The sequence below is a fragment of the Balaenoptera borealis genome (genome assembly GCF_965194805.1).
Source record: "Balaenoptera borealis genome assembly, chromosome: 19".
Taxonomy (NCBI): Eukaryota; Metazoa; Chordata; class Mammalia; order Artiodactyla; family Balaenopteridae; genus Balaenoptera; species Balaenoptera borealis.
The window spans coordinates 56,289,384-56,300,651 of NC_138878.1; the positions used below are offsets into that span (position 1 = coordinate 56,289,384).

General features: G+C 48.1%; 1 long non-coding RNA gene across 1 annotated transcript; it reads right to left on the reverse strand.

Annotated features, from left to right (window-relative positions):
* Positions 1 to 755: 755 nt before the first annotated feature.
* On the reverse strand, positions 756 to 4,339 carry LOC309616329. The gene is made up of 3 exons (XR_014237425.1): positions 2,045 to 4,339; positions 1,800 to 1,951; positions 756 to 1,666 (listed from the first exon to the last, which is right to left on the reverse strand). It is a non-coding gene; the product is annotated as an uncharacterized lncRNA (long non-coding RNA).
* Positions 4,340 to 11,268: the final 6,929 nt, after the last annotated feature.

Genomic DNA, 11,268 nt, shown 5'->3' on the forward strand with positions numbered 1-11,268 from the left:
GTCAGGGCACATCAAAACAAGACCTCGAGAGCCGGCTTCATGGTCCAGTTCAAGAGTTACAAGTGCGCATGACCCACATCTTACTTGTCATTTCTTAATTCAGTTAACAGATATTACTGACTCTGTGCCAGGTTCTGGAGATAAAAGTGGTGACCAGAACAGACTTTGTCTCCATCCTCATGCGTTTATCTTTCTAAAGAGGGAGACAGACATTTATATTGTGAAAGTGTCCCTCCTACTGTCTCCCTGTGGCTTCTTCTTTGTCTTTGGACATAGAGTATCTTTTCTGGTAGGTTCCAGTCTTTTTTTGTTGATGGTTGTTCAGCAGTTAGTTGTGATTTTGATGTTTTCGTGAGAGGAGGTGAGCTCAAGTCCTTCTACTCTGCCATCTTGTCTCCAATCTCCGGGAGACAGACGTTTAGATGCTGACATCACAGATGGTCAGGGCTGGGATGGGGGAAACCCAGAGAGCAGAAGCCCAAAACGGATACCTGACCCACCCTGGGGGCTCAAGGGGGCTTCCTGGAGGAGGAGACATCTTGAGACCTGAAAGATGTGTGCGATTAGTTGTGAAGAGGAGGTAGGGAGAAAGGGGGGGGTGCTTCAAAAAGAGGGAAAAGCATGTACAAATGCTTAGAGGTGAGAAAGAGTCTGGCGTGTTCTAGACCAGCATGATCCAATAGAAACATAATGAGAACCACAGATGTAATTTAAAATTTTCTAGTAGCCACATTAAAAACCAAAAACAGGTAAAATGAATTTTAATAAAATTTTATTTAACCTGATATATCCAAAATATTACCATGTTAACATGTGATCAGTATAAAAACTATTAATGAGATATTTTACATGTGCTAAGGCTTTGAAATCTGGCTGGTATTTTACACTTGGAACACGTATCAGGTCACACCAGCCACAGTTCAAATCCTCAGCAGCCACACGTGGCTGCTGGCTGCCTTACTGAACAGCACAGCAAGAGCCTTGTGACGCGAAGCACTGGCATCATTTGGGAGCCTGTTAGGAATGCAGAACCTCAGGCCCCTCCCCAGACCCACTGACTCAGAATCTGCATTTTAACAAGATCTCACGGGATTTATATGCACATTAGTTTGAGAAAAATGGGTCCAGTTCTGCCTAAAACACGTCTGTGGCTTCCTATTGCCCTCATGATAAACGCCCAGATATTGACCTTGGCAATCATTCATTCATTCCCGTTACTGAGAGCCTACTGTGTGCCAGGCCCTGTGCTGGGTGATGGTGGGGACACAGCAGGGATAAAGACAGACCTGAGTCATGGAGCTCCAGGCAATTAATAGATAAGTACCCAAATCCCTGTTTCATTTCGACTATGTTAAACATACTGTGCTTGAAGTTACAGAGTGCAAGGGGTGTTACAGGAGGCCTGACCTGGCTTGAGTGGAGGGGCATCCAGAAAATAACCCAAATAAGGGAGAGGCCACTATGACGGCAGAAAGCCACACGTAGATTAAATGTCCCTCTGCAGGGGAGGGGCCTGCCAGGCAGCACCAGCCATCCACGGTCACTAGGAGGGCCATTTTCAGGCTTCAGGGCAACGTGGAAAAATGCCCGGGGGTGGGTAGGGTTTCAGGAAATGGGAGAGCCAGGGACTGAGCCAGTGATAGTATCACATCCTGCACAGGTGTGTCTGCATTTGGAAAATGAGGGGAGAGGGAAGAGAGAATCAGGAAGGTGTTCAGTTTGCCAGAAGGGGGAGGACTTGGGGCAGGGAACTGTAGGTCCCCTTTTCTTTAAAGGCAATGTCTTTTAATAAAACATACCTGGATTTGCTTTCAAATGAACTGAGCAGGGGAGGAAAAGGTGCAGGACATGGATGGAGCGAGAATGGCCGCATGCTGGTTCACTGCTGAAGCTGCGTGATGGGTGCTCATTAGACTTTTCTCTCTGCTTTTGTGCGTGTTTGAAATTTTCCCTTAAAAAAGAAAAGTTAAAAGTGTTTCTCTTTGCAAGTAATTGGGGATGTTGAAAACAGATTTTTGGCAACTAGAAAAGAAAGTCATTTAACCTCTTCTGAAAAGAAGAAATTGCAGTACTCAGAACCGTGAACATCTCAGGGGCCTCCCTGGAGGTGCAGTGCTGAGCACTGCGGAGGCCCGGGGTTCAATCCCTGGTCAGGGAACTAAGATCCTGTTAGCCGTGCCGCGAGGCCAAAAAAAAAAAAAAAAAAAAAAAAAGAAAGAACATGAGCTTCTCCTTTAAGAATGGAGTCGTCCAGGTCCAGGAGGAAGGGGGTTGAAGGCACAGACAACAGAACCAACGGTATTCCTGGGATCAAATTCCTGGGATCAAATCCTGGGATCAAAGCTGCCACTTACTAGGCTCTGGAACCTGAAGCAACTGAGTTAAACTCTAAATGCCTCACTGAAAAACTGGGATAATGACAGCAGCTGCCTCGTAAGGGCCATGTGCGGTTATTACTGAATTCATACATGCAGAGGGCTTACACTGGTGCCTGGCATGAAGCAGCGCCATGTAAACGTGGGCAGTGATTATTAAAGCCCGTGCCAGCCAGATGTAAAGCTGCAAAAGGTCTCAAAGCAGATGCATCCATAGTTCCTTTACACAGAATTCACTGATATCAGAGGATAAGACAAGAATTCTCCCAACACCAATGTACTTTAGTAACCTTCCTTTAGACGTGCAAAATCCTTTTCTACAAGTCAGTTGTTCCAAATGCTTGTCAAACACTGTCTAAATTACATAAGTCCTGTCTATAATGATAACTGTGAAAATTAACAATAGAAAGTTCCCTAAGTTGATGTGATTTTGAAAGGAATCTTACAAGCACTCCTCCAAAGTCCAGTCTGGGGTGACTGTTACAGTGTGCTGAGAAACACACCTCTGTTCTCTTCCTGCCTGGCAGGATTTTGTAGGTAATACAAATGATTCTTGAGGGGTCTCTTCCTCTTAGACTCAAACAGCATGTGACTTTTTTCTTGTTTAGTTAACTCTCTCTCCCGCAACAGCTCTTGGTGTGTTATGTTAGTGGTCAGCGAAAACGTGTTTGTTGCAAAAAAATTTTGCAACTCCCCTACTTCCAACACTCAGAAATGACCACTGGTTACATCTTGTTCATCATCTTTCCAGATGATGTCTGGGAGTGTTTCAAAGTAATATGAGTGGGAAGAAAGTGGGAGGTGTGTGGTGGACTGGGCAGCACTGGCTGGGCTGAAGGTTGCTGGGGCCGAGAGAGGGTCCGTGCCGGGGCCCAGGTGAGAGCACTGGCCACGCTCGAGGGAAGAGAGGAAGCTCAGTGTGTCTGCAGCTCAAGCGGCCAGGGAGACAGGCTGAGCGACAGTCAGGGGCCAGATCACACCAAGTCTTCAGCATTAGTCTAAGGAGTTAGGACTTGGTCCTAAGGACTCTGGAGAAACATGGAAAGGCTTCAAGCAGGAGGGCACGATCAGTTCTGTTTCACAAAAATCCCTCAGCTGTCAAGTGGGAGGTGGGTTAAACAGTGAGATGGGAGGCCAGGCAGAGACAAGGTGGGAGAGGACAGGGTTAGCCCAAGGCAGGGCCACGAAAGGCGAGAAGGGGCAGGTGGGAGAAACGTCCAGGAGTCCTAGTGGTCAAGCTCTGAAGGATGACGGGTTGGGCTGCAGGGTGGGGACAGGGAGGGAGGCATCAAGGATGAAGCCCCGGGCTCTCCCTGGGAGCCTGGGGTGTGGAGGAACCACCCCTAAGATAGGGACCCGGAGGCGGAGCAGGTCTGCAGTGTGGCACACGGTGAGAATTAGGGGCGCAGGGATCAGCCGGGCCTGAGGGCAGGATGGGGACAGGGCTTCCTGAGGCCTCAGGACCCTGAGGTCTGGGGCCCAGGGAGGAGGTGGAGCTAAGGGCAGAGAGAGGACATCATCAGCACAGAGGCAGGAAACAGACCACAGAAGAGGGTAAGACGGCCCGGGGTGGGAGGAGAGAAGAGCCCGCCAGATTTAAGAGGTCAGCGAAAACAGGAACTTCTTGCAAAGAAGCAAGACACAGGAGAAAAACCAGGGGACAGGATTGTCGCAGAAACCCGGGAGAGGGTATCCTTACGGAAGGTGGGAATGGCCAACACTGCCAATTCCTGCCAAGACGGCCCATAAGATGAACACCAAAAAGTGCCCACTGAGCCAGGTTTCTCACTGCCAGAGAAAGAAGTTACAAAGAAAACGAGGGGGGAAGGTGAGAATGAACCCTCTGGAGATGGATTAGTCAGAGATAGCAGTATGGACTGAGGTTTATTTTTATAAACAGATATCTATATCTATACACACACACACACACAGAAATATAGATGTGTGTATCCATGGGTTTGTACACATACCTTTTCCCCAGCTCTGTCAGCTGAGAGGGACTAGAAACAGGACACCTCAGCAGCAATGACCACACTCAGTGTCCAGACCTTGGTTTCTAATACCATTCTCCATCAAAGGAACCAGGGCTCCCTGGAAAGGGGCTGACTCTAGGGCTGGGGCAAGGAAAAAGCAGCGTAAGCCTGGAGCATCTTACGGTGCCAAAAAGTAAGGAAGTGCTCAAGGAAAAAAAAGAATAAAGAACACAGAGCCAACCTGAAAGAGCCCCTAGGGCCAAAACTGGAACAATTTGAGTGAAAAAGTTAATTATGATAGTATTGGGTTATACCCAAAGAATAAAATAAATACCCATGAGTCCATACTGATATAAATTAATGATTATACAAATAAAATAAATGGGGTAGAAGGGACAAACCTTCCTACAGAAGAATTCCCAGTAATTCATGTAGGAGAAATGAGGAAAAGAGAAAAGTATCATTAGAACACCACAGTAATGATTTTTGCAGGCAAGGTCCACAGATGAATGCCAAAATTCGTGGGTGGAACTTTGAGGAGAAATAGGACATTTGCACAGCCTCAAAGGATCTTCCCGTGTTTATCAATACTGTAGTGGTTTTGACAATATGAACACAAATTCTCTGATATTTTCCCTCCAGGAACTGGAGCTTACGGGCTGGATTTTGTGACCTGCTTCTAAACAGCGTAAGGGAAGGGAAAACCTGTCAGATTACAGTTGAGAAACCTGGCGGACACCGCTGCAACGAAGTGATCCGGGTTACCATCCCCTGAGTGATATTCTTCCCCAAACGTACAATCCCCGTCTAACCATGAGAAAAACATTAGACAATCCCAGACTGAGGGACATTCTACAAAATACCTGACCGGTACTCCTCAAAACTGTCAAGGTCATGGAAAACAAAGACTGAGAAACTGTCACAGATTGGAGGAGACCAAGGAAACAGGATGAATAAATGCAACAGGGTACCCTGGATTGTATCCTGGAACAGAAAAAGAACATTAGTGGAAAAACGGGCGGAATATGAACGAAGTCGGGAGATTCAGTAGTAGAATACTAATCAATGATCATTTCTTAGTTTTGACAAATGTACTGCCATTAAGTAAGATGCCAACATTAGGGGACGCTGAGTGTAAGGTATATGGGAAGTCTCTGTACTATCTTTGCAACTTTTCTGTAAATCTAAAGTTATAAAAATAAAAAAAATTTAAAGTATCTACTAACTGGGCTACAAGCAGTCACCGGCAGAGTCCCTAACTCCCTTCATCTGACTCTTCAGGTCTCATCTCATGGGGTCTCTACTCCAGGAAGTCCTCCCTGATACCTTCAACTAGGTCAGGTGCTTCCTCTGGGCTCCCCCTTCCCGCCCTGACCCCATCTGGTAAGGGCTTGTCCGCCCCCCACGTGTGCTCTGTGAGGGCAGCATGGAAGCTGTCTCAGTCATCGCTGTGTGTCCCTTACTGTGGGAGCACCCACGGGTGGCAGAAGCTGTGCTGGAGCCCCACCACCTCTCCCAACCCGACCCTAACCCTTCTGAGCCAGAGCCTGCCGGACCCCACCTTCCTGGTTTCCCCTGCCCCATCCCCCAACCCAGGACGAGTCTAAGGCTACGTAAATGGTCTGTCCCACCCACCTACCAAAACAGGGTCAAATCACGCCCAACGCCTGCCCATAATACACCAACTATCAGGAACACTGTGTGAAGATCTGAGGCGACCGCCCGGCCCACAGCCCTTCCCAGCAGACAGACATCACTGTAGGAATGCTCCAGCTACAGCGGGTTGAGCAGGATTGGATGCTGGACCCCAGCAGTCCGAGTTCTGTCTGGGGGCGTTTGGAATGGGGACAGAAGGGCCGTGGGGCACTGCACTGGAAGGTCGCATAGAGTCAGGGCAAGAGCCCACCCAGGGCCAGCCCAGCTGCCTGCCAACAGAGGAAGCGGCAGACGCAAAGAGCAGCAGAGACCACAGGGCCTGGGGCAGGAGGGAAGCAGAGTCGCTGCCCCATGTTCTGACTCTGTTCTGTTCTCGGGAGGCCCTGGTCCATTTCTTTGTCATCACCCGCAACCAATCCATTGTGGGTTCTGCCTTCAAAGTGCATCCAGACGACTGCTCACGCCTGCCTATGCCCTGGTCCAGGCCACCGTCATCTCTCGCCTAGACGACTGCAGTAACCTCCCCACAAAGCTCGCTGCTCCCACTCCCAGACCCCAGTGCCACCCACACTCCCTTCCTTAGTGATCTCATCCTGGGCCTTAGTACCGTGAAAATACCAGTGACTCCCAAGTTTATATCTCCAGCCCAGAACTCGCCCCTGGATGCCAGACTCCTGTATCGCGCTGCTTGCTCACCCCGCTGGGATGCTTACCACGTCCACAGGCTCCCACAGCTACAGGCCCTCTGCGCAGGCTAAAAATCTTACAGTCGTTAACTCCCCTTTCTCCCCCCACACCTAAATCCTGCCCACTCCTTCCTTCAAATTACACCCCCAAACCAACCACATCTGCCCACTTCCACTGCTACCACGCTGGCCAAGCCACCATCGTCTCTCGGCTGCACTAGTGCAGCAGCCTCTTCGCTGGAGCCCTGCGTCCACCTTGGTGCCCACATGGCAGCCAGAGGAATCCCATTAGGACGTGAGGTCACGTCACTCTTCAGCTCAGGATGCTCCAACTGCTTCCCATCTCACTGCCAATCAAATTCAAGCCCTTCCCAAGGCCCATCCAGCCCTGCAGGCCCCCTTGCCCTCATCTCCTTCCCGCTCAACGGGCTCAGTCTGGTCCAGTTCACTCCTTTCTGCTCCTCCCACACACCGAGCACACCTCAGGGCCTTTGAACTTGCTGTTTTTTTCCACTTGGAATGTCCTTCTTCCCAAAACAGGCGCACAGCTGGCTTCCTCCCTTTTTGTCAGGTCCCTCCTCCAATAACATTTCCTCAAGGATATCTTATTGAACCCCTCCCCCTAAAACAGCAGCTCTTGTCACTCTCTATCCCTACCCTCAGCCTTCACAGCTCATATCACTAATATTAATCTTTAAAAATCATCTACCTTCGGGGCTTCCCTGGTGGCGCAGTGGTTAAGAATCCGCCTGCCAATGCAGGGGACACGGGTTCAAGCCCTGGTTTGGGAAGACCCCACATGCTGCGGAGCAACTAAGCCCGTGTGCCACAACTACTGAGCCCGTGTGCCACAACTACTGAAGCCTGTGCGCCTAGAGCCCGTGCTCCACAACAAGAGAAGCCACTGCAATGAGAAGCCTGCGCACCGCAACGAAGAGCAGCCCCCGCTCGCCGCAACTAGAGAAAGCTCGCGCACGGCAACGAAGACCCAACGCATACAAAAATAAAATAAATAAATTTATTTAAAAAAAAATCATCTACCTTCCCCACTAGAATGTAAGTTCCACGAGGACAGGGCTTTTGAGGGTCTTGTTCACCATTATAATACCAGCACCTAAAACAGTGCTTTAAACAGTATTCCATATCTGATGAATCAACAAATAACAGAACCCAGGAATCAGGATGTTGGTTCCAAGTAACAGAAAGCCCAATTCAACTGGGCTTAAATGATTAAAAAAAAAAAAGGTTTATTGGATTCCCTAATAAGAAAGTCCTGAAGTAACTCATTTCAGGTGAAGCCTGATCCAGCACTTTGACAACATCACCAAGGACCTGATGCCTTTCTGTCTCTCCACTAGGCCTTCCAAGAAAATAGCTTCATCCCTGTGGCCACAACACACTTGGATGCGTGCTTTTCAGTAATTATCATCCCTGCTGTATATTAGATGTTTGCCCCCTGTCAGACCCTGTGCTCCTCACAATAATCCTCTGAGATGAAAAGTATTATAATTTCCATTTTACAGTGAAGAAATTGAACCTCAGAAAGGTGAAGTCACTTATTTAAAATCATACCACTAGTAACTAGGTTAATAACGCTCTAATTCCTTTTACTATCGCTTCTTTAACAATCATGGAAATTTTAATGCTGATGAACATGCTGCTGATAATAGCTATCACATGCTCAGCACTTACTATGTGTCAGGTATCTTGCTAGTATGCCACTAACTTCTCTGTGCCCTAGTTCCCTCTACATATAAAGGCAATAATAATATTACCACATAGAATGACTATGAGGATTAAATGAGCTAATACATAAAACGGTAAGATCTCAAAAAACATTCGTTTGTTTCAGTTAGCTATTGCTGGGTAACAAGTCATCCTCAAAACACAGTGGCTTAAAATAGCAACCATCTGTTTGCTTCCGATTCTGTAGTTTGGACAAGGCTCTGACTCAGGATGGCTCGTCTCAATGCCACATGGTGTCAGCTGGAGCTGGGCTAGACTATCTAAGATGGCATCACTCATGTGTGATTTAGCACATCGGCTAAAACAGTGGAAGAGCTGGGGGATGACTGGGCCTCTCTCTTTCCACATCTCTCTCCAGTGGGGGAGCTGGACTTCTTTCTCCGGTGGCCCAGGGCTCCAAGACAGTAAAAAGCACAGCTGCCAGGCCTCTTAAGGCCCAGGCCTTCCAACCAGCAGATCATCACTTCCACTGCATTCTGCGGGTCAAAACAACTCACAGACCAGCCCAGATTAAAAGGGAGGAGGAGACCCCACCTCTTCATGGGAGAAGCAGGAAAGAACACGCGGCCTTCTTTAGTAGCAGCCTCCTCACTGGTCTACTTCAATCCTTAATCCCCTATAGCCAATTCCCCACACTACGGCCTGGGGGAGTTTTTAACACACGTAACCAACCATGCCTGCTTACACTGTTTAAAAAAAATTCTTCCACAACTTCCCTGGGAGTTCCGGGAAGCTGCGTGGAGAGGCAAAAAAAAAAAAAAAAAAAAAAAAATTCTTCTACAACTTCCCACTGCACGTGGGGTAAGGACACAGACTGCTTACAGGATCCACATGGTCTGGCCTCTTGCTCCCCCTCAGCCTCTAGGTTCCAAGCACCACACACACACTTACCTCTTAACAAAGTTAATGCCTACCCCATCACCTCAAAACTCACTTCCTAGGGTCCAGATTAGACTTCCTGTTAAGTGCTCTTATGACACTCTACCTTTCTCTGTAATTTCATATTTGCGTGGTAAGTTGACAATCTGAACCTCCACCCCGGAGACTGTGAGCTCTCTGGGGACAGGGAAACTGTTTTGTTCTCTGCTGTATTCTCAATCCTGAGCACAAAGCAGAGGCAAGGTGAAATGTCTGTTGAATGTCTGAGACCTCAGAAAACTTTAAGGCAGCCCCTTAAGGTTCTGTGCATAGAGGATCAACAGAGTCCCTAGAATACTAGGATCGGGAATTGTACTACTGAAATCATCCATCCATTCATTCAGTAAATAGTTATTGAGCCTGTACTACATGTCAAGAGCTCTTCTAGGTGTTAGACATAAAGCATGGAGTAGACAAAAGCTCCTGCCCTCATGAAGCTCATGATCTACTATGGGGGGAGACAGACAGTAAACAAGATAAATTATGCAACGTGTTAAGCAGTGATATGATTAATGCTAAGGAAAAAGCTAAAGAGAAGACAGATATGAATTTTTTTTTAATAAATTTATTTATTTTTGGCTGCATTGGGTCTTTGTTGCTGCGCGCGGGCTTTTCTCTAGTTGCAGCGAGCGGGGGCTGCTCTTTGTTGCGGTGCGTGGGCTTCTCACTGCATTGGCTTCTCTTGTTTCAGGGCACGGGCTCTAGGCGCGTGGGCCTCAGTAGCTGTGGCGCACGGGCTTAGTTGCTCCGCGGCATGTGGGATCTTCCCGGACCAGGGCTCGAACCCACGTCCCCTGCATTGGCAGGTGGATTCATCACCACTGCGCCACCAGGGAAGCCCAGATACAAATATTTGTGGCACCATTCTAGAAGGGTGGTCAAGAAAGATCTCAAGGAGAAAGTAACATCTGAGTAAAGACCTAAAGGAGATGCTGGTGGTGAGCGTTGACTATTCGGGAGAAGAGTGTTCAACGTAAAGAAAACAGCAATTGCAGAGGCCCTGAGGCCAGTGTGGCTGGAACAGAGGGAACAAGGAGAAGGGAGTAGATGATGTCAGACAGGCCACAGGGACAGATAATGCAGGGCCTTGCGGGCCATGGAGAGGAACGTGGCATTTACTTTCTGTGAGATGGAGCCACAGGGTACCGAGCAGGGGAGGGATGTGACCAGACCCAGGTGTTCACAGTGTCCCTTTGGCTGCATGTGAGAAACAGACAGTGGGAAGCAAATAGACCACTGAGGTCTAGGCAGGAGATAAGGGTGGACAGGGCCAGGGTGACAGGAGTGGAGGTGAGAAGAAATGGTCCGATTCTGAATATCCTTTGAAGGTATTTGCTGATGGACCAGACATGGACAAAAGACAAAGAAGGGAACCAAGGACAACTCCCAAGGTTTTGGTCTGAAAAGAATGGAGGTGGCATTTAGTGAGAATGTGGGAGGTACACGTTTTGGGGAAAAAACCAGGAGTTCAATTTCGCAAAGATTACTCTCAATATCTCTAGATATCCAGGAGGAGATTATCATGTTGGCAGTCAGTCAACAGGCCAGGAGAGGGGTTCTGGGCTAGAAACAGAAATTGGGAATATATATTTCCATGCTCATCACAAATTCCTCACAGGACCCACATGATTTGACTCCTGCTGATGTCTTGAGGTTCATCCTGCACCTTGCTAAGTCAATAGTTCACACACAAATCCTGAGCCCTCCACTTCCTAGCCATGTGATCCTGGGCAAGTTACTTAATTTTCTCTACCATTAGTAATCTTATTTGCAAAAGGGAGATCATAGTAGTACCTGCTTCCTACGACCGTTCATTCAAAAAAAAAGTTTTATAAGCATTTTTGATATGTCAGGCACTGTCCCACAGTGCTGGAGAGATCCCTTTCGCGCCCGTCTTCGCCTCCCTCTCCCACA